Source organism: Pseudophryne corroboree, chromosome 5 (assembly GCF_028390025.1).
Source record: "Pseudophryne corroboree isolate aPseCor3 chromosome 5, aPseCor3.hap2, whole genome shotgun sequence".
Taxonomy (NCBI): domain Eukaryota; kingdom Metazoa; phylum Chordata; class Amphibia; order Anura; family Myobatrachidae; genus Pseudophryne; species Pseudophryne corroboree.
This window is the reverse complement of record NC_086448.1, coordinates 295,598,388-295,617,902: the sequence shown is the minus strand read 5'-3', so window position 1 is coordinate 295,617,902 and position 19,515 is coordinate 295,598,388. Positions and strand designations below refer to the sequence as shown.

General features: G+C 45.5%; 1 pseudogene; it reads right to left on the bottom strand.

Annotated features, from left to right (window-relative positions):
* Positions 1–16,401: 16,401 nt before the first annotated feature.
* On the bottom strand, positions 16,402–16,521 carry LOC134931443 (5S ribosomal RNA; annotated as a pseudogene).
* Between the last annotated feature and the right edge of the window lie 2,994 nt (positions 16,522–19,515).

The following is a 19,515-nucleotide window of genomic DNA, read 5'->3' as shown; positions in this document are numbered from 1 at the left end:
GCTCCCCATATAAGTCTCTTCCTGACCACTACTAATTTCCAGAACAACTTCTGCAGTTACCTGGTTGTAAACTTTCAGTTTGCGGTTGTTCCACAGTTTGGCTCAATTGTACAGTGTACTCCATCTGCTGCTGTGTTCCTTTTACGCTATCAGCACCTGTCATATTATTGGGCGTTCTCCATAGATTCCACTGTGTTCCCGAGATACTCTCAGCACCAGTCAGTATTACTGTGCAGTCTCCACAGTTTCCAGTGTGCTCCTGTGATACCAGTCACCTTTTCAGCGCACTAGTAACCGCAGACTCCAGTCACTCATTGCTCTATGCCCTGTGTACACTCCATTGTGCACAACAGTATATCTGACTCCTCTGGCTATCAGCTTCCTGCTTTACTCATTGTCAGGGCCGAATTTAGGGGTCAGGCCGCCCATAGGCACATTATTGGCCACGGCCCCCCCCCCCCTTCAGTACATCATTGTCCCCTTAATTTCAGGTGTCAGTCCGGATGCCTTCGAGACCACCAACGCAGCCCCAATCTCACCCTACTACCAACTTCTGGACCACAATTTTCTGCCCACCGTCTTACCCCCATTATTTGCTATACATATATATATATATATATATATATATATATGTAATGACGAAAAAAAAAGAATCGTCCACCCCTTATCAGCAAGGTGTGCCTCCCCTAGGCGTGTGCCTCACGTGCCTAGTGGGAAATCCGCTACTGCTCATTGTGCTTAGAGCTCTATAGAAATTGATCGTTCCTGGGTAGACAGTTTCTTCAGTCAGTAATCACTTTTTATGTAGGAGATCGCATGCTCTGGAAGATGTCTGTTGGTGTAGGAATATAACCAAGTCACACAATAGAGGTTCAGCCAAACTGATGCTCCCTGTGTCACCTTCTGCCTCCTGTATCCCCTCCAGCCTCCTGTCCCATTTCACTGACCCCTGTATCTCTCTAGCCTCCAGTCCTATGTTTCTGCTACTTCCTGCCCATCTTTCGAGCCTCATGCCACATCTCTCCAGCCTCCTGCCACATGTCTCCCTAACCTCCTGCCCCATCACTCCAGCCCCGGTCACTCCAATGTCCTGCTCCCTGTCACTCCAGCCCCCCGGTTACTCCAGCCTACTGCCTCTGGTCACTCTAGCCTCCCGCCACCCTGTTCTGTCTCATGCTCAGCAGTGCAAGTGGGCTGGTACGGGTGGGTACAGCGTACCCTTAAGAATTTAGCTGTGGGTACGCCGTACCCACGCCGACGGGCCAACGCTCCTCGCCGCTCGCTCCCCTCCCTCCGCTGATCACCGCCGCTGCATGAGGGGAGGAGAGCGCAGTGTTCGCTCTCCTGCCCCTCAGTGTCTTTATTCAATTCAGCGCCTGGCCCATGAGCCAATCAGAGCTCGCGGACCGGCAGCCAATGCTGCCGGACAGCAAGCTTTGATTGGCTCACGGATCGTGCTGAATTGAAGAAAGACACCCGCACCGACTGAGGGGCAGGAGAGGCGCACCCTCACACACACAGGACAGCAGCAGCGGTGAGCAGGTGGGGGATTGGGGCAGAGAGGCATGTATACCTGGCACTGGGGGCACATGTGTATCTTTCACTGGGGGCATATCTGGCACTGGGGTATATCTGGCACTGGGGGCATACAGTATCTGGCACTGGGGAACATGTATACCTGGCACTGGGGGCATATCTGGCACTGCGGAGGACATATGTATCTGGCACTGGGGCATATCTGGCACTGGGGGGGACATATGTATCTGGCACTGGGGGCATATCTGGCACTGCGGGGGACATGTGCATCTGGCACTGGGGGCATATCTGGCACGGGGGCATGTCTGGCACTGCGGAGGACATGTGTATCTGGCACTGGGGCATATCTGGCACTGGGGGGACATATGTATCTGGCACTGGGGGCATATCTGGCACTGCGGGGGACATGTGTATCTGGCACTGGGGGCATATCTGGCACTGCGGGGACATGTATATCTGTCACTGGGGGCATTTCTGTATTTGGCACTGGGGGCATATCTGGCACTGTGAGGGCATTTCTGTATCTGGCACTGGGGGCATATCTGGCACTGTGAAGGCATTTTTGTATCTAGCACTGGGGCAATGTATATATGACACAGTGGGGGCATTTGTGTATCTGGCACTGTGGGGCAATGTGTATCTGGCACTCTGGGGGCATTTGTGTATCTGGCGCTGTGAGGCAATGTATATCTGGCACTGTGAGGCAATGTATATCTGGCACTCTGCTCTGAGTGTATATTTATGCTACTATCATTTACCTAAAATGATTTGGCCTATTTGTTTAGGCACCTGATAGAAATCTTTATGTGTATAGATTTTAATTTGAGTAAATATCACAAGTTATCAGCAGCTGCAGATACCCAGGTATGCCTGTAACCACATAGTAAAGGGGGGTACACACTAGGCGATTGTATGGGGGCATTATTGTTGAGCGATGAACGATGCACACTTCCGCACGTCAGTTAGCGATCACCAATATTGAAATTGAGCTGACATGCAGCTCAACCTGTCAATGGGGGTCATTCCGAGATGATCGTAGCTGTGCTAAATTTAGCACAGCTACGATCATTCACACTGACATGCGGTGGGACGCCGAGCACAGGACTAGTCTGTACCGCATGTCAGTGCCGCCCCCCCCCCCCCCCGCAGAAGTGCAAAGGCATCGCACAGCGGCGATGCCTTTGCACTTCAAGAGTAGCTCCCGACCAGTGCAGCTTTAGCGTGCTGGCCGGGAGCTACTCGTAGCTCCCCGGCCCGCAGCGGCTGCGTGTGATGTCACGCAGCCACTACTGCTCGCCCCCAGTTCGGTCTGGCCACACCTGCATTGGCCAGGCCACGCCCACGAAATTGCGGCCAAATGCGCCGTTCCGCCCCCCCCGTCCAGCGACCGCCTCTGCCTGTCAATCAGGCAGAGGCGTTTGTAGCCTTCGGACATCTGGCACGCGCTGGCGCACTGCTGCGCCGGTGCATGAGCAGTCCAGACCCGATCACACCGCTGCAATAAACTGCAGCGTGCGATCGGGTCAGAATGACCCCCAATGTTGGGCTGTGCTGCATGTCCGGGAATGCCGGCGGTGACGTCGCTGATCATTATTGTTGAATGATTCTGTGTGTATTCGCTATATCGTTGAACGCTATATCGTTCTACGATATAGTTGTTCACCGCGGACATTTAAACATCGGCTAGTGTGTACCCGCCTTAAGAAATGTTATCCAATAAAGAATGACAAAACATTGCAAAATGAAATATTAATGGTAATGCACTTATCAATACAAAAACAGTCTGTTTTGGCTGAAATAATATCAACACACTTACATATAATAAATAAAATAATATATATTCATGAATACTTTAAATAACAATAAGTACATTTTAACCCCTGGGATGCCTACATGGATCGAAGAGGACAGATCTACACAGGATTTTTTGTGAGTATATTTTTTGTTAAAACAGGTACCCTAGTGGATTCTTCTTGGACAAGGGGACGTGAATGGCGGCGTGGGATGTAGGTAAGTATGTGTGAGTGTCAGTTGCGTAAGTCTGTCCCAGTTGCTAGGAGGCAAGATATATATTGGTGCTCCCCCCCTTGTATATATTGATAAATATTAGAGATGAGCGCCTGAAATTTTTCGGGTTTTGTGTTTTGGTTTTGGGTTCGGTTCCGCGGCCGTGTTTTGGGTTCGAACGCGTTTTGGCAAAACCTCACAGAATTTTTTTTGTCGGATTCGGGTGTGTTTTGGATTCGGGTGTTTTTTTCAAAAAACACTAAAAAACAGCTTAAATCATAGAATTTGGGGGTCATTTTGATCCCAAAGTATTATTAACCTCAAAAACCATAATTTACACTCATTTTCAGTCTATTCTGAATACCTCACACCTCACAATATTATTTTTAGTCCTAAAATTTGCACCGAGGTCGCTGTGTGAGTAAGATAAGCGACCCTAGTGGCCGACACAAACACCGGGCCCATCTAGGAGTGGCACTGCAGTGTCACGCAGGATGTCCCTTCCAAAAAACCCTCCCCAAACAGCACATGACGCAAAGAAAAAAAGAGGCGCAATGAGGTAGCTGTGTGAGTAAGATTAGCGACCCTAGTGGCCGACACAAACACCGGGCCCATCTAGGAGTGGCACTGCAGTGTCACGCAGGATGGCCCTTCCAAAAAACCCTCCCCAAACAGCACATGACGCAAAGAAAAAAAGAGGCGCAATGAGGTAGCTGTGTGAGTAAGATTAGCGACCCTAGTGGCCGACACAAACACCGGGCCCATCTAGGAGTGGCACTGCAGTGTCACGCAGGATGTCCCTTCCAAAAAACCCTCCCCAAACAGCACATGACGCAAAGAAAAAAAGAGGCGCAATGAGGTAGCTGTGTGAGTAAGATTAGCGACCCTAGTGGCCGACACAAACACCGGGCCCATCTAGGAGTGGCACTGCAGTGTCACGCAGGATGTCCCTTCCAAAAAACCCTCCCCAAACAGCACATGACGCAAAGAAAAAAAGAGGCGCAATGAGGTAGCTGACTGTGTGAGTAAGATTAGCGACCCTAGTGGCCGACACAAACACCGGGCCCATTTAGGAGTGGCACTGCAGTGTCACGCAGGATGTCCCTTCCAAAAAACCCTCCCCAATCAGCACATGATGCAAAGAAAAAGAAAAGAAAAAAGAGGTGCAAGATGGAATTGTCCTTGGGCCCTCCCACCCACCCTTATGTTGTATAAACAAAACAGGACATGCACACTTTAACCAACCCATCATTTCAGTGACAGGGTCTGCCACACGACTGTGACTGATATGACGGGTTGGTTTGGACCCCCCCCAAAAAAGAAGCAATTAATCTCTCCTTGCACAAACTGGCTCTACAGAGGCAAGATGTCCACCTCATCATCACCCTCCGATATATCACCGTGTACATCCCCCTCCTCACAGATTATCAATTCGTCCCCACTGGAATCCACCATCTCAGCTCCCTGTGTACTTTGTGGAGGCAATTGCTGCTGGTCAATGTCTCCGCGGAGGAATTGATTATAATTCATTTTAATGAACATCATCTTCTCCACATTTTCTGGATGTAACCTCGTACGCCGATTGCTGACAAGGTGAGCGGCGGCACTAAACACTCTTTCGGAGTACACACTTGTGGGAGGGCAACTTAGGTAGAATAAAGCCAGTTTGTGCAAGGGCCTCCAAATTGCCTCTTTTTCCTGCCAGTATAAGTACGGACTGTGTGACGTGCCTACTTGGATGCGGTCACTCATATAATCCTCCACCATTCTATCAATGTTGAGAGAATCATATGCAGTGACAGTAGACGACATGTCCGTAATCGTTGTCAGGTCCTTCAGTCCGGACCAGATGTCAGCATCAGCAGTCGCTCCAGACTGCCCTGCATCACCGCCAGCGGGTGGGCTCGGAATTCTGAGCTTTTCCTCGCACCCCCAGTTGCGGGAGAATGTGAAGGAGGAGATGTTGACAGGTCGCGTTCCGCTTGACTTGACAATTTTGTCACCAGCAGGTCTTTCAACCCCAGCAGACTTGTGTCTGCCGGAAAGAGAGATCCAAGGTAGGCTTTAAATCTAGGATCGAGCACGGTGGCCAAAATGTAGTGCTCTGATTTCAACAGATTGACCACCCGTGAATCCTTGTTAAGCGAATTAAGGGCTCCATCCACAAGTCCCACATGCCTAGCGGAATCGCTCCGTGTTAGCTCCTCCTTCAATGTCTCCAGCTTCTTCTGCAAAAGCCTGATGAGGGGAATGACCTGACTCAGGCTGGCAGTGTCTGAACTGACTTCACGTGTGGCAAGTTCAAAGGGCATCAGAACCTTGCACAACGTTGAAATCATTCTCCACTGCGCTTGAGACAGGTGCATTCCACCTACTATATCGTGCTCAATTGTATAGGCTTGAATGGCCTTTTGCTGCTCCTCCAACCTCTGAAGCATATAGAGGGTTGAATTCCACCTCGTTACCACTTCTTGCTTCAGATGATGGCAGGGCAGGTTCAGTAGTTTTTGGTGGTGCTCCAGTCTTCTGTACGTGGTGCCTGTACGCCGAAAGTGTCCCGCAATTCTTCTGGCCACCGACAGCATCTCTTGCACGCCCCTGTCGTTTTTTAAAAAATTCTGCACCACCAAATTCAAGGTATGTGCAAAACATGGGACGTGCTGGAATTTGCCCATATTTAATGCACACACAATATTGCTGGCGTTGTCCGATGCCACAAATCCACAGGAGAGTCCAATTGGGGTAAGCCATTCCGCGATGATCTTCCTCAGTTGCCGTAAGAGGTTTTCAGCTGTGTGCGTATTCTGGAAACCGGTGATACAAAGCGTAGCCTGCCTAGGAAAGAGTTGGCGTTTGCGAGATGCTGCTACTGGTGCCGCCGCTGCTGTTCTTGCGGCGGGAGTCCATACATCTACCCAGTGGGCTGTCACAGTCATATAGTCCTGACCCTGCCCTGCTCCACTTGTCCACATGTCCGTGGTTAAGTGGACATTGGGTACAGCTGCATTTTTTAGGACACTGGTGACTCTTTTTCTGAGGTCTGTGTACATTTTCGGTATCGCCTGCCTAGAGAAATGGAACCTAGATGGTATTTGGTACCGGGGACACAGTACCTCCAACAAGTCTCTAGTTGGCTCTGCAGTAATGATGGATACCGGAACCACGTTTCTCACCACCCAGGATGCCAAGGCCTCAGTTATCCGCTTTGCAGTAGGATGACTGCTGTGATATTTCATCTTCCTCGCAAAGGACTGTTGAACAGTCAATTGCTTACTGGAAGTAGTACAAGTGGGCTTACGACTTCCCCTCTGGGATGACCATCGACTCCCAGCGGCAACAACAGCAGCGCCAGCAGCAGTAGGCGTTACACGCAAGGATGCATCGGAGGAATCCCAGGCAGGAGAGGACTCGTCAGAATTGCCAGTGACATGGCCTGCAGGACTATTGGCATTCCTGGGGAAGGAGGAAATTGACACTGAGGGAGTTGGTGGGGTGGTTTGCGTGAGCTTGGTTACAAGAGGAAGGGATTTACTGGTCAGTGGACTGCTTCCGCTGTCACCCAAAGTTTTTGAACTTGTCACTGACTTATTATGAATGCGCTGCATGTGACGTATAAGGGAGGATGTTCCGAGGTGGTTAACGTCCTTACCCCTACTTATTACAGCTTGACAAAGGGAACACACGGCTTGACACCTGTTGTCCGCATTTCTGGTGAAATACCTCCACACCGAAGAGCTGATTTTTTTGGTATTTTCACCTGGCATGTCAACGGCCATATTCCTCCCACGGACAACAGGTGTCTCCCCGGGTGCCTGACTTAAACAAACCACCTCACCATCAGAATCCTCCTGGTCAATTTCCTCCCCAGCGCCAGCAACACCCATATCCTCCTCATCCTGGTGTACTTCAACACTGACATCTTCAATCTGACTATCAGGAACTGGACTGCGGGTGCTCCTTCCAGCACTTGCAGGGGGCGTGCAAATGGTGGAAGGCGCATGCTCTTCACGTCCAGTGTTGGGAAGGTCAGGCATCGCAACCGACACAATTGGACTCTCCTTGTGGATTTGGGATTTCGAAGAATGCACAGTTCTTTGCTGTGCTGCTTTTGCCAGCTTGAGTCTTTTCATTTTTCTAGCGAGAGGCTGAGTGCTTCCATCCTCATGTGAAGCTGAACCACTAGCCATGAACATAGGCCAGGGCCTCAGCCGTTCCTTGCCACTCCGTGTCGTAAATGGCATATTGGCAAGTTTACGCTTCTCCTCCGACAATTTTATTTTAGGTTTTGGAGTCCTTTTTTTTCTGATATTTGGTGTTTTGGATTTGACATGCTCTGTACTATGACATTGGGCATCGGCCCTGGCAGACGACGTTGCTGGCATTTCATCGTCTCGGCCATGACTAGTGGCAGCAGCTTCAGCACGAGGTGGAAGTGGATCTTGATCTTTCCCTAATTTTGGAACCTCAACATTTTTGTTCTCCATATTTTAATAGGCACAACTAAAAGGCACCTCAGGTAAACAATGGAGATGGATACTAGTATACAATTATGGACTGCCTGCCGAGTGCAGACACAGAGGTAGCCACAGCCGTGAACTACCGTACTGTACTGTGTCTGCTGCTAATATAGACTGGTTGATAAAGAGATGTCTATGTAACTATGTATGTATAAAGAAGAAAGAAAAAAAACCCACGGTTAGGTGGTATACAATTATGGACGGACTGCCTGCCGAGTGCCGACACAGAGGTAGCCACAGCCGTGAACTACCGCACTGTACTGTGTCTGCTGCTAATATATAGACTGGTTGATAAAGAGATAGTATACTCGTAACTAGTATGTATGTATAAAGAAAGAAAAAAAAACCACGGTTAGGTGGTATATACAATTATGGACGGGCTGCCGAGTGCCGACACAGAGGTAGCCACAGCCGTGAACTACCGCACTGTACTGTGTCTGCTGCTAATATATAGACTGGTTGATAAAGAGATAGTATACTCGTAACTAGTATGTATGTATAAAGAAAGAAAAAAAAACCACGGTTAGGTGGTATATACAATTATGGACGGGCTGCCGAGTGCCGACACAGAGGTAGCCACAGCCGTGAACTACCGCACTGTACTGTGTCTGCTGCTAATATAGACTGGTTGATAAAGAGATAGTATACTCGTAACTAGTATGTATGTATAAAGAAAGAAAAAAAAACCACGGTTAGGTGGTATATACAATTATGGACGGGCTGCCGAGTGCCGACACAGAGGTAGCCACAGCCGTGAACTACCGCACTGTACTGTGTCTGCTGCTAATATAGACTGGTTGATAAAGAGATAGTATACTCGTAACTAGTATGACTATAAAGAAAGAAAAAAAAACCACGGTTAGGTGGTATATACAATTATGGACGGGCTGCCGAGTGCCGACACAGAGGTAGCCACAGCCGTGAACTACCGCACTGTACTGTGTCTGCTGCTAATATATAGACTGGTTGATAAAGAGATAGTATACTCGTAACTAGTATGTATGTATAAAGAAAGAAAAAAAAACCACGGTTAGGTGGTATATACAATTATGGACGGGCTGCCGAGTGCCGACACAGAGGTAGCCACAGCCGTGAACTACCGCACTGTACTGTGTCTGCTGCTAATATATAGACTGGTTGATAAAGAGATAGTATACTCGTAACTAGTATGTATGTATAAAGAAAGAAAAAAAAACCACGGTTAGGTGGTATATACAATTATGGACGGGCTGCCGAGTGCCGACACAGAGGTAGCCACAGCCGTGAACTACCGCACTGTACTGTGTCTGCTGCTAATATATAGACTGGTTGATAAAGAGATAGTATACTCGTAACTAGTATGTATGTATAAAGAAAGAAAAAAAAACCACGGTTAGGTGGTATATACAATTATGGACGGGCTGCCGAGTGCCGACACAGAGGTAGCCACAGCCGTGAACTACCGCACTGTACTGTGTCTGCTGCTAATATAGACTGGTTGATAAAGAGATAGTATACTCGTAACTAGTATGTATGTATAAAGAAAGAAAAAAAAACCACGGTTAGGTGGTATATACAATTATGGACGGGCTGCCGAGTGCCGACACAGAGGTAGCCACAGCCGTGAACTACCGCACTGTACTGTGTCTGCTGCTAATATATAGACTGGTTGATAAAGAGATAGTATACTCGTAACTAGTATGTATGTATAAAGAAACTAAAAAAAACCCACGGTTAGGTGGTATATACAATTATGGACGGGCTGCCGAGTGCCGACACAGAGGTAGCCACAGCCGTGAACTACCGCACTGTACTGTGTCTGCTGCTAATATATAGACTGGTTGATAAAGAGATAGTATACTCGTAACTAGTATGTATGTATAAAGAAAGAAAAAAAAACCACGGTTAGGTGGTATATACAATTATGGACGGGCTGCCGAGTGCCGACACAGAGGTAGCCACAGCCGTGAACTACCGCACTGTACTGTGTCTGCTGCTAATATAGACTGGTTGATAAAGAGATAGTATACTACTAATATTATATATACTGGTGGTCAGGTCACTGGTCACTAGTCACACTGGCAGTGGCACTCCTGCAGCAAAAGTGTGCACTGTTTAATTTTAATATAATATTATGTACTCCTGGCTCCTGCTATAACCTATAACTGGCACTGCAGTGTTCCCCAGTCTCCCCCACAATTATAAGCTGTGTGAGCTGAGCACAGTCAGATATATATATACATTGATGCAGCACACTGGGCTGAGCAGTGCACACAGATATGGTATGTGACTGAGTCACTGTGTGTATCGTTTTTTTCAGGCAGAGAACGGATATATTAAATAAAACAAACAACTGCACTGTCTGGTGGTCACTGTGGTCGTCAGTCACTAAACTCTGCACTCTCTTCTACAGTATCACAGCCTCAGGTCAATCTCTCTCTCTCTCTCTCAACCCTAATCTAAATGGAGAGGACGCCAGCCACGTCCTCTCCCTATCAATCTCAATGCACGTGTGAAAATGGCGGCGACGCGCGGCTCCTTATATAGAATCCGAGTCTCGCGATAGAATCCGAGCCTCGCGAGAATCCGACAGCGTCATGATGACGTTCGGGCGCGCTCGGGTTAACCGAGCAAGGCGGGAAGATCCGAGTCGCTCGGACCCGTGAAAAAAAACATGAAGTTCGGGCGGGTTCGGATTCAGAGAAACCGAACCCGCTCATCTCTAATAAATATATGTATGTGTGTGTGCGTGTGTGCGTGTATGGAGTGTTCTGAAAAAAAAGTATATACATTTCATTGTCTTTTATTTTAAATCACACATTTCTTAGCAGTCATACCCAGGATTAGAACCCATGACCTGTTACACTGACAGCAGACACCTTACTGATGGAGCTATTTTCTCCTGTGCAAGAGGCATGACAATTTTAACTATATGAAGTTACATGTAATTGTCAGAGAATTAACTTCATATAGTTAGAATTCTCATATTTCCAATACAGGAGCAAACAGCTTCATCAGTAAGGTGTCTGCTTCCAGTGTAATAGGTCGTGGTTTCTAATCCTGGGTATGACACTTGTCAAATGTGTATCTACAGTATAATAAAAAGGGTGTGACTTCTAAGGCGCAGGGACCAGTGAGGAAGTCAGACACTGAAGAGATAGCGGCAGCTATCAATTAACTTAATTCAGTGGTGTCACAAAATGGGAGGAGAGGTACCCCCCTTCATAGCAGGAGCCTGGCGGCAGATGACTCTGTTTCCTCCCAGAGTTATGCCTCTGGTGAGTGTGTAAATAATCTTTTACCTTCAAGGTGTGTGTGTGTATTGTCTTTTTTGGGGTATTTCTTTTGTTGTGGAATTACACGTAACAGCGGGCCCGTTAATTCCCCGCATGCTGGTATTTTTGGTTCTCCAAGTACCAGCATGCGGGGGTGGGGGTGGGGCTTGCTGGGACTTGTAGTTCCACAGCAAAAGACAATATTATTTTTAACACTTTCACGGCTATCAGCCCGGCACCCACCACCCAGGGGTGCTGAGGAAAGCCCCGGGCTTCATCCCTGGCCCGTGGGTGCCTGGAGGGGGGACCTCTTTATTTTAAGGGTCCCCACTCCCCCAGGGAACCCCGGCCAGGGTTGACTAGTAGGGGTGTGTGCTGCAGGGACTTATATAAAAGTGTCCCCCGGATGCGGCATCACCTCCCTGGCTAGTGGAGCCCGGTGCTGGTCTCAAAAATACGGGGGACCCCTACTTATTTTGTCCCTCGTATTTTTGGAACCAAGATTTGTCCAAGAGTCTGGTGCTGGTTACTTAAATATGGGGAACCCAAGTAAATTTTTTCCCCGTATTTTTGCAACCATGACCGGCTCAGAGAGCCCGGGGCCGGTTATGCTTTTGTGGGGGACTTGCACGTCATTTAAAAAAAAAAAAATTTAACACTTTTTAACACTTTCTTTACTGTTCCATACAGAAGCATGCACGGATCACACTGATAAAAACATGAACAAAAACCGCAAGTTTTTATTACTAAAAATTGCATGTTTCCTTTACTAAAAATCGCCAAAAATCACATGCAAATTCCATTTTAACCATAGTAAAAAATCGCAGGTTACAAATGTGCAATTTGGTGCGATTTTTTTAGACACCTAAAAAAATCGCCCCCATTACATCTAGCCCCTTGAGTAAAAATGGTTCTTATCTGTATAGACATTAAAAAGATGTTTTATCAATGGCCCTCATTCCGAGTTGATCGCTCGCTAGCTGCTTTTAGCAGCAGTGCAAACGCTAAGCCGCCGCCCTCTGGGAGTGTATCTTAGCTTAGCAGAAGTGCGAACGAAAGGCTAGCAGAACAGTGCTGACATTTTTTCAAGCAGTTTCAGAGTAGCTGCAGACCTACTCCTACCTTGCGATCACTTCAGTCTGTTTAGTTCCTGTTTTGACGTCACAAACACGCTCTGCGTTCGGCCAGCCACTCCCCCATTTCCCAAGGCACGCCTGCATTGTTACCTGACACGCCTGCGTTTTTTAGCACACTCCCGGAAAACGGTCAGTTACCACACAGATACACCCACTTCCTGTCAATCACTCACCGATCAACAGTGCGACAGAAAAGCGTTGCTCAACCTTGTGTGAAACTTCATAGTTTTGTGTGAAAGTAAGTTGCGCGTGCGCACTGCGGCCCATACGCATGTGCAGAAATGCCGATTTTTAGCCTGATCGCTGCGCTGTCAACAATGGCAGCTAGCGATCAACTCAGAATGACCCCCAATATTCCCTAGTACCTTAACAAAGAAGGACTTTTTGAAGTGCACCACTGCACATCAATGGAGCCAGTCTGACCTGCATAAACTTCTCAGCCACCAGCTGCCTCTGTACAGGAACTTCACTCCCGGGACTTCTGAGAAGGAAAATTCCGTGTAATTCTCTTTTCAGTGATCATCTGGTAGAAAGCAAGGCTATCTTATGGGGATGGTTAACTGTTACATATCAAATAACAAGTGTATTTAATTATGTGAGTGTTATAATCATAATAAAGGGGGTAATTCCAAGTTGATCGCAGCAGGAATTTAGTTAGCAATTGGGCAAAACCATGTGCACTGCAGGGGAGGCAGATCTAACATGTGCAGAGAGAGTTAGATTTGGGTGGGTTATTTAATTTCTGTGCAGGGTAAATACTGGCTGCTTTATTTTTACACTGCAAATTAGATTGCAGATTGAACTCACCACACCCAAATCTAACTCTCTCTGCACATGTTATATCTGCCTCCCCTGCAGTGCACATGGGGGGTCATTCCGAGTTGTTCGCTCTGTAAATTTTTTCGCATCGTAGCGATTTTCCGCTTAGTGCGCATGCGCAATGTCCGCAGTGCGACTGCGCAAAGTAAATTTGCTATGCAGTTAGGTTTTTTACTCACGGTTTTTTCTTCGTTCTGGTGATCGTAATGTGATTGACAGGAAGTGGGTGTTTCTGGGTGGAAACTGGCCGTTTTATGGGAGTGTGTGAAAAAACGCTACAGTTTCTGGGAAAAACTCGGGAGTGGCTGGAGAAACGGAGGAGTGTCTGGGCGAACGCTGGGTGTGTTTATGACGTCAAACCAGGAACGACAAGCACTGAACTGATCGCAGATGCCGAGTAAGTCTCGAGCTACTCAGAAACTGCACAGAGATGTCTTTTCGCTATATTGCGAATCTTTCGTTCGCAATTTTAAGAAGCTAAGATTCACTCCCAGTAGGCGGCGGCTTAGCGTGTGTAAAGCTGCTAAAAGCAGCTTGCGAGCGAACAACTCGGAATGAGGGCCATGGTTTTGCCCAATTGCTAACTAAATTCCTGCTGCGATCAACTTGGAATAACCCCCCATGTGCACTGCAGGGGAGGCAGATATAACGTGCAGAGAGAGTTAGATTTGGGTGTGGTGTGTTTAATCTGCAATCTAAATTGCAGTGTAAAAATAAAGCAGCCAGTATTTACCTTGCACAGAAACAAAATAACCCACCCAAATCTAACTCTCTCTGCACGTTATATCTGCCTCCCCTGCAGTGCACATCGTTTTGCCCAACTGCTAAAAAAATTCCTGCTGCGATCAACTTGGAATTACCCCCAAAGTGTTGAGAATAATGCACTAAATATGCTTTTCTTGATCTTTTTTGGGATACATCTGAATTTTGAACAATGGTCCATTAAAAATACCACGTAACCATAAAGATACAGGGGCCCATTTATCAATATGTGCAATGCGATCTGGGCACGATATTAGCGCCCAGGATTGCACTGCAGAATTGGGTGAATGTATCACCTGGCACAGGCAGGGATATGGGCTCCAAAAGCAGCTTGTCCTTGCGATGTACCAAGTGTGGTGCCGGGGCTTCTGCGCATGCGCGGTCCCTACTGACTGCCATGCACAGCGGCCAATATTAGCAGTAATGGCAGGGGCCAAAGATAGCAGTAATGGCAGGGGCCAATATTGGGAATGCTTTGCACAGCGGCCACTTCCACAGAGGGTTCTGGGGGATCCCTCTACCCAGCCAACTACGCGTAGCCTGTAGACTACAGTGACTGTGACCATTTTCAGATGGCGGTAGCTGCAGGGACCAATATTGGGAATGCATTGCATTTCAGATATTAGTAAATCAGTCAGCATCGTATACCCATATAAACCTATGGGGGATGCGGCTGCGGTACGGTTACCACCTCCAGGGCCATTTTAACAGCAGTGTTGGCCCCTGGGCACAGCAATGCACTGGGTCCCCTATCCATCCTCCAGTGGTAGGGCTGGGGGATGCTATCAGCAGCAGCTTTGATGTCCTGTGGCGGTAGGGAGTGTTCTGTCTTCCGCTCAGCATGTAGGACCTGGAGCAGTAATTTCTAATTATAACTCTTTTACTGCACAGATGGAAGGAGATGGAGCAGGAGGGAGAACACTAAACTGTAGAAGGGGGCATTAAGCTGAATGAAGGGGCCCCGGTACATGACTTTCTGGGCGGTAGGGGGTGTTTAATATGCACGGGAGAGTTGGATAGTGGAGTGGGCTGAATATTCATCATTTTCCGGTGGGAGGGCAGCTTGCTTGACTGCAGGTATCTCCAGTTCTTGATAATAGATTTCTAAGCTTTAAATGGGATAATAAACTAGATAGTCCCATCTTTCATGAGGTACTTGGGACTTGGGGATCAGAGTTCAGGAGTCAGAGCAATCCACTGACGAAAATGTAAAACTGCATACCAGGTGTGTGGAGCCAGAGCAGGGACAAGCTGCTGGAAGGCTTATATATGTATCCACCGAAAGGGGAGGGCCCCAGCTTTTGGAGTATACCCTCAGAAAAAGTCAGACAGAACCCGAGATATCTGATTGGGAAGAGCAATTAACAGGTTCAGATGGGGACTACTGCTTAGAAGTCGGATATCTCCGGTTCCTCCAGACGATTTTCAAAATTATGGTACCCTTGGAAAAAGGGAACTCTCAGCTATCATCCCAGGGCCCATATACTCCTGTGGCCCTTGGGCAACTGCCCATTGAGCGCATACGAAAAGATGGCCCTGACCACCTCATCCCTTTAATTCTGGACACATTAATTACAAAGCTTCTGTGGCTGATTAAAACCAGGTGAAATGGAGTCTTGAAGTCACCAAGCCACAGAACCTGTGTAATTAATATGTGAGAAAGGGGTTTGTGGGAGCCGCACCGGTCTAGCAACAATTTTTGTAAGAAAAGCAATCTGAGTAATGTCCTCTGAGAAACTGAAATTTGTGTTATAGAATTGCTTCAGATTAAGGTAACTGTGCATATAGGAAGATATTATATCTTTCAAGGTGCACTAAATATAGTTACCATTCAGTGGTGCTCCCATGAGTCAAAAATATATTGAGAAAGATACCAAATAAGAGAAAATGGAAAAAGAAGTAGCCTCTTGTTTGGGAGCACTCTAACTCAGAGGAACTAAGTTGTATACATGTCTTAGACTGGTAAAATCATGATTTTAATAGATTCTTATTAAAATATATAGAATTATCGGAGTTCAAAATTTATTATATGTGATTCAAGACTATTGTGCAAAAATATCTATATCAATTTAGTAAATAATTAGCGAGAATTGCTATAGTATAATGTAAGCCGGAAAAGCTTAAGAATTCACAAAAAGGGGGGGGGGGGGAAACCTTCTAGTCTCAATGGTGTCTGTCAAATGAATATATGACCATCATAAGCGCCTTGAGTCCTGTTGGAGAAAGAGCGCTATATAAATAAAAATTATTATTAATTATTATTATTCTTACTGCAAAAATCCCAAATGGAAAAAGTAGTTGCAGGAAATTAAATCATGAGTCATATGAATCCGAGTACCTATCTGTGACTTAGAATTGGGCAGAAAAATGTATTTGCAGTACCAGGATGTTCCAAGGTGGTCTCCCATCCAAGTACTGGTCCGGCCCTCCACTGCTTAGCTTCCAAGATCGGAAGAGATTGGGCATCTCCAGTGGGGTATGTCCGCAATTTCTTAAGCTAGCCCTTTCATTTGTCACTTTATATTGGAAATGGAGTCGTTCATATTTTCAACAAGAAAAATGAAAGAATGGGACAGACAATCATGTGACCGGCTGGCTCAAAAAGTGCAGATTGGATATGACAATTATATGGCAAGAAAGTATCAAGGCCATAAATATCCAATCAAAGTGAATCCTTCCTTATTGGTATTGTACTGTACACCAGTCAATTGTATATAGATAACAAAATCATTCTTGGTTGTGCTGTCTAAGTAAGACAGTCATAAGCATAAATTTATCACCAAGAAAGATCAGAGTAATTACTACAAAGAATCCTTTATAGTTAGTGGGTTAGCATCTGTGTTTTTCTCACAACCAAAGATCCACCATTGGTATACAAAATCTCTGAAATAAACAAAAAATGAGAACAAATATTGCAGTATCAGGGTGTTCCAAAGTGGTCTCCCATCCGAGTACCGACCCTGTCCACCACTATATAGCATTTATGCTCAGATGCAATTAAGCACCATTCGTGGGGTACATCCGCAATTAGATGCTTGTCACTGATTGGTATGATCACCTTCAATCATAGTTTTTGGAAAAAACATATGTTAAAAGGGCAGATAATAATTAGATAAGTATACCATCTATGTGTACCTATGCAGGATATGCAGTTGGTTTATTACCACAGCATATAGCATATTTCCCTGCAAAAGAGTGTATGGTCAGAACACAACAGGTGTAAGCTTATAAGGCAAAACCATCATAAGTCATTCTATAATGAGCAACAAACACATATTGGTCCAAGCCTAAAAGACTTGGTAATGTAAGAATAATATTACCACTAACCAGAAATGTAGCAGAGAGCTTATTTGCTAATCACCCTAGATAAAGATTGTTAAATATGTAAAACATGACAGGTGCTATTATAATTGAACCAGACACTTGGTTAATTTCATACAATACCGATCTGTAGAATTTGGTATCCCAGGTTTTCTGGTGCAGGCAGTGGAAATGTGAACAACGGGATAGGTGCAACTGATCCCCGCAGCTCCTGCCCGAAATCGAGCTCCAGCGGATGGGGGGAATATCGCTGCGTCCCGCCGTATTTCCCCGCTAGCGGGTTCCAGACACTAGGGGATAATTTATATGAGTGTCCGCCTCTCTTGTGCCCGTAGTCGAGCTCCGGCGGGTGGGGATAGCCGCTAACTTCCGCGGCTTGTATGGTTGCCTAGTAACAGGCTGTGATGGTCCGGCTTCCAGGTCACGTGTGCGCACCATGTGACCATGTGGGTCCTGACGTACGTTTCGCTGATAGGCTTGATCACAGGACGTAAGTCGTCACTGTGGGTTTAGATTTTTAAAGGAGAGTCTGATTGCTGATAGGAGATTCAGATTTGATGGACAGTTTCCTCGATCTATCCAAATGGTTCATTTTTTCTATAGTGACAAAAGCCTTATTCATTAACTTCTTTTTAAAGAAAATGCAATTACATTGCAATTCCATTATTAGATGTTGCTGCTAAAGCATTTGTTATGCATAAAGCTGTCCCATAATTGGGTATATAATAAGAATGTGTAATTAACAGGAATTAAAGGCGGGGGAGTAATAATAATTAATTAATAATTAATAAAGATAAATAATAAAAAATAATATTAAAAATTAAAAAATATATATAAAAAATAATAATTAATAAATAAAAATAATAAATAAATAAAAATAAAAAATGATGAAAAATAGATAAAAATAAAATAAAAATATGTATAAATAAGAATAAAAATAATAATTAATAATGAATTATAAATTAATGAAGAAAGGGGGAGGGGCAGTGGAAAGGCGTTACTTTTGTATGTGGAGAATCTTTTATGTGCATTGTATATAGATGGTGCAAGTAATACTAGTACAGTGGAGATAGCAAGAATATGTGAAAGTTGTATGGTAAATGACCTAAAGTGGGGAATTTCAATTAAATAATTGTAAACATAATGATGTGAAATGAAGGTGAAATAAAGATGAAGGGGGGACTGTAACGATTAAAGGAGGGAAGGGGTGAAAAAAGGTTGAAAAAAAGTTTGAAAAAAAGGGGGGGAGGGGGAAATAGCAAGAGTGAAAATGTGGAATATGGGTGTATAAACACAATAGGGGGCAAAGTATGAATTCTAAATTAAGAGCCCATAGTGAAAATTATATGGTAGTGAAAAAATGTGAGTATCTTATATACAGCTGAGTGGACTTTCCAAATAAAGGGTGACAGAGATTAATCCATGTATTAAATTCAGAGAGTGAACCTTCCAAGTGTATAAACACTATAAATGAATAACTGTGAGGACAAGAGTCGTGAAAAATAAATAAAGTAAAAGAAATCATAAAGTAGGTTGCCGTTAATAGGAAAAATGCCGAGACATACTGGGTATTGACTAGGCGGGTATTGTTTCAAAACGTAGGCCAGTATTCTAATTCAGGAAAGCCCCATAGTTTATATTGTCATTCATACCGGCGGGGTAAATGGATCCCATTTTGAAAATCCATTCACTCTCTTTTTGCAAGAGGACATTTGTGAGGTTGCCTCCTCGTATACCTAATTTAATCCTTTCCAGACCGAACACTTTTAATTCTTCCCATCTGTTGTTATGATGGGTATGAAAGTGACGAGCGACAGATGTCAGTTGCTTCATTTTTGCTTTGTCCGAAATAGCATTGCGTATTGATCCTATGTGTTCTAGGATCCGCTGTTTTATGGGGCGAGTAGTCATGCCGATGTATTTCTGGTTACAACTACATTTAATGCAATAAATGACACCTTCTGTCTGACAGTTCATATAGTCTAAAATTTTGTGTTTTTTCCCAAACTTGTCCTCTATTTCCTTGGTTGGATCAATGAATTTACAGGCTTTACATTTGCCACAGGGGTATGTTCCAGTTATTATTGGTCTCTTGTTTGGCAGTCTTTGAAAATGGCTCTGTACAAGGTGGTCTCTCAAATTTCTAGACCTACGCCAACTCAT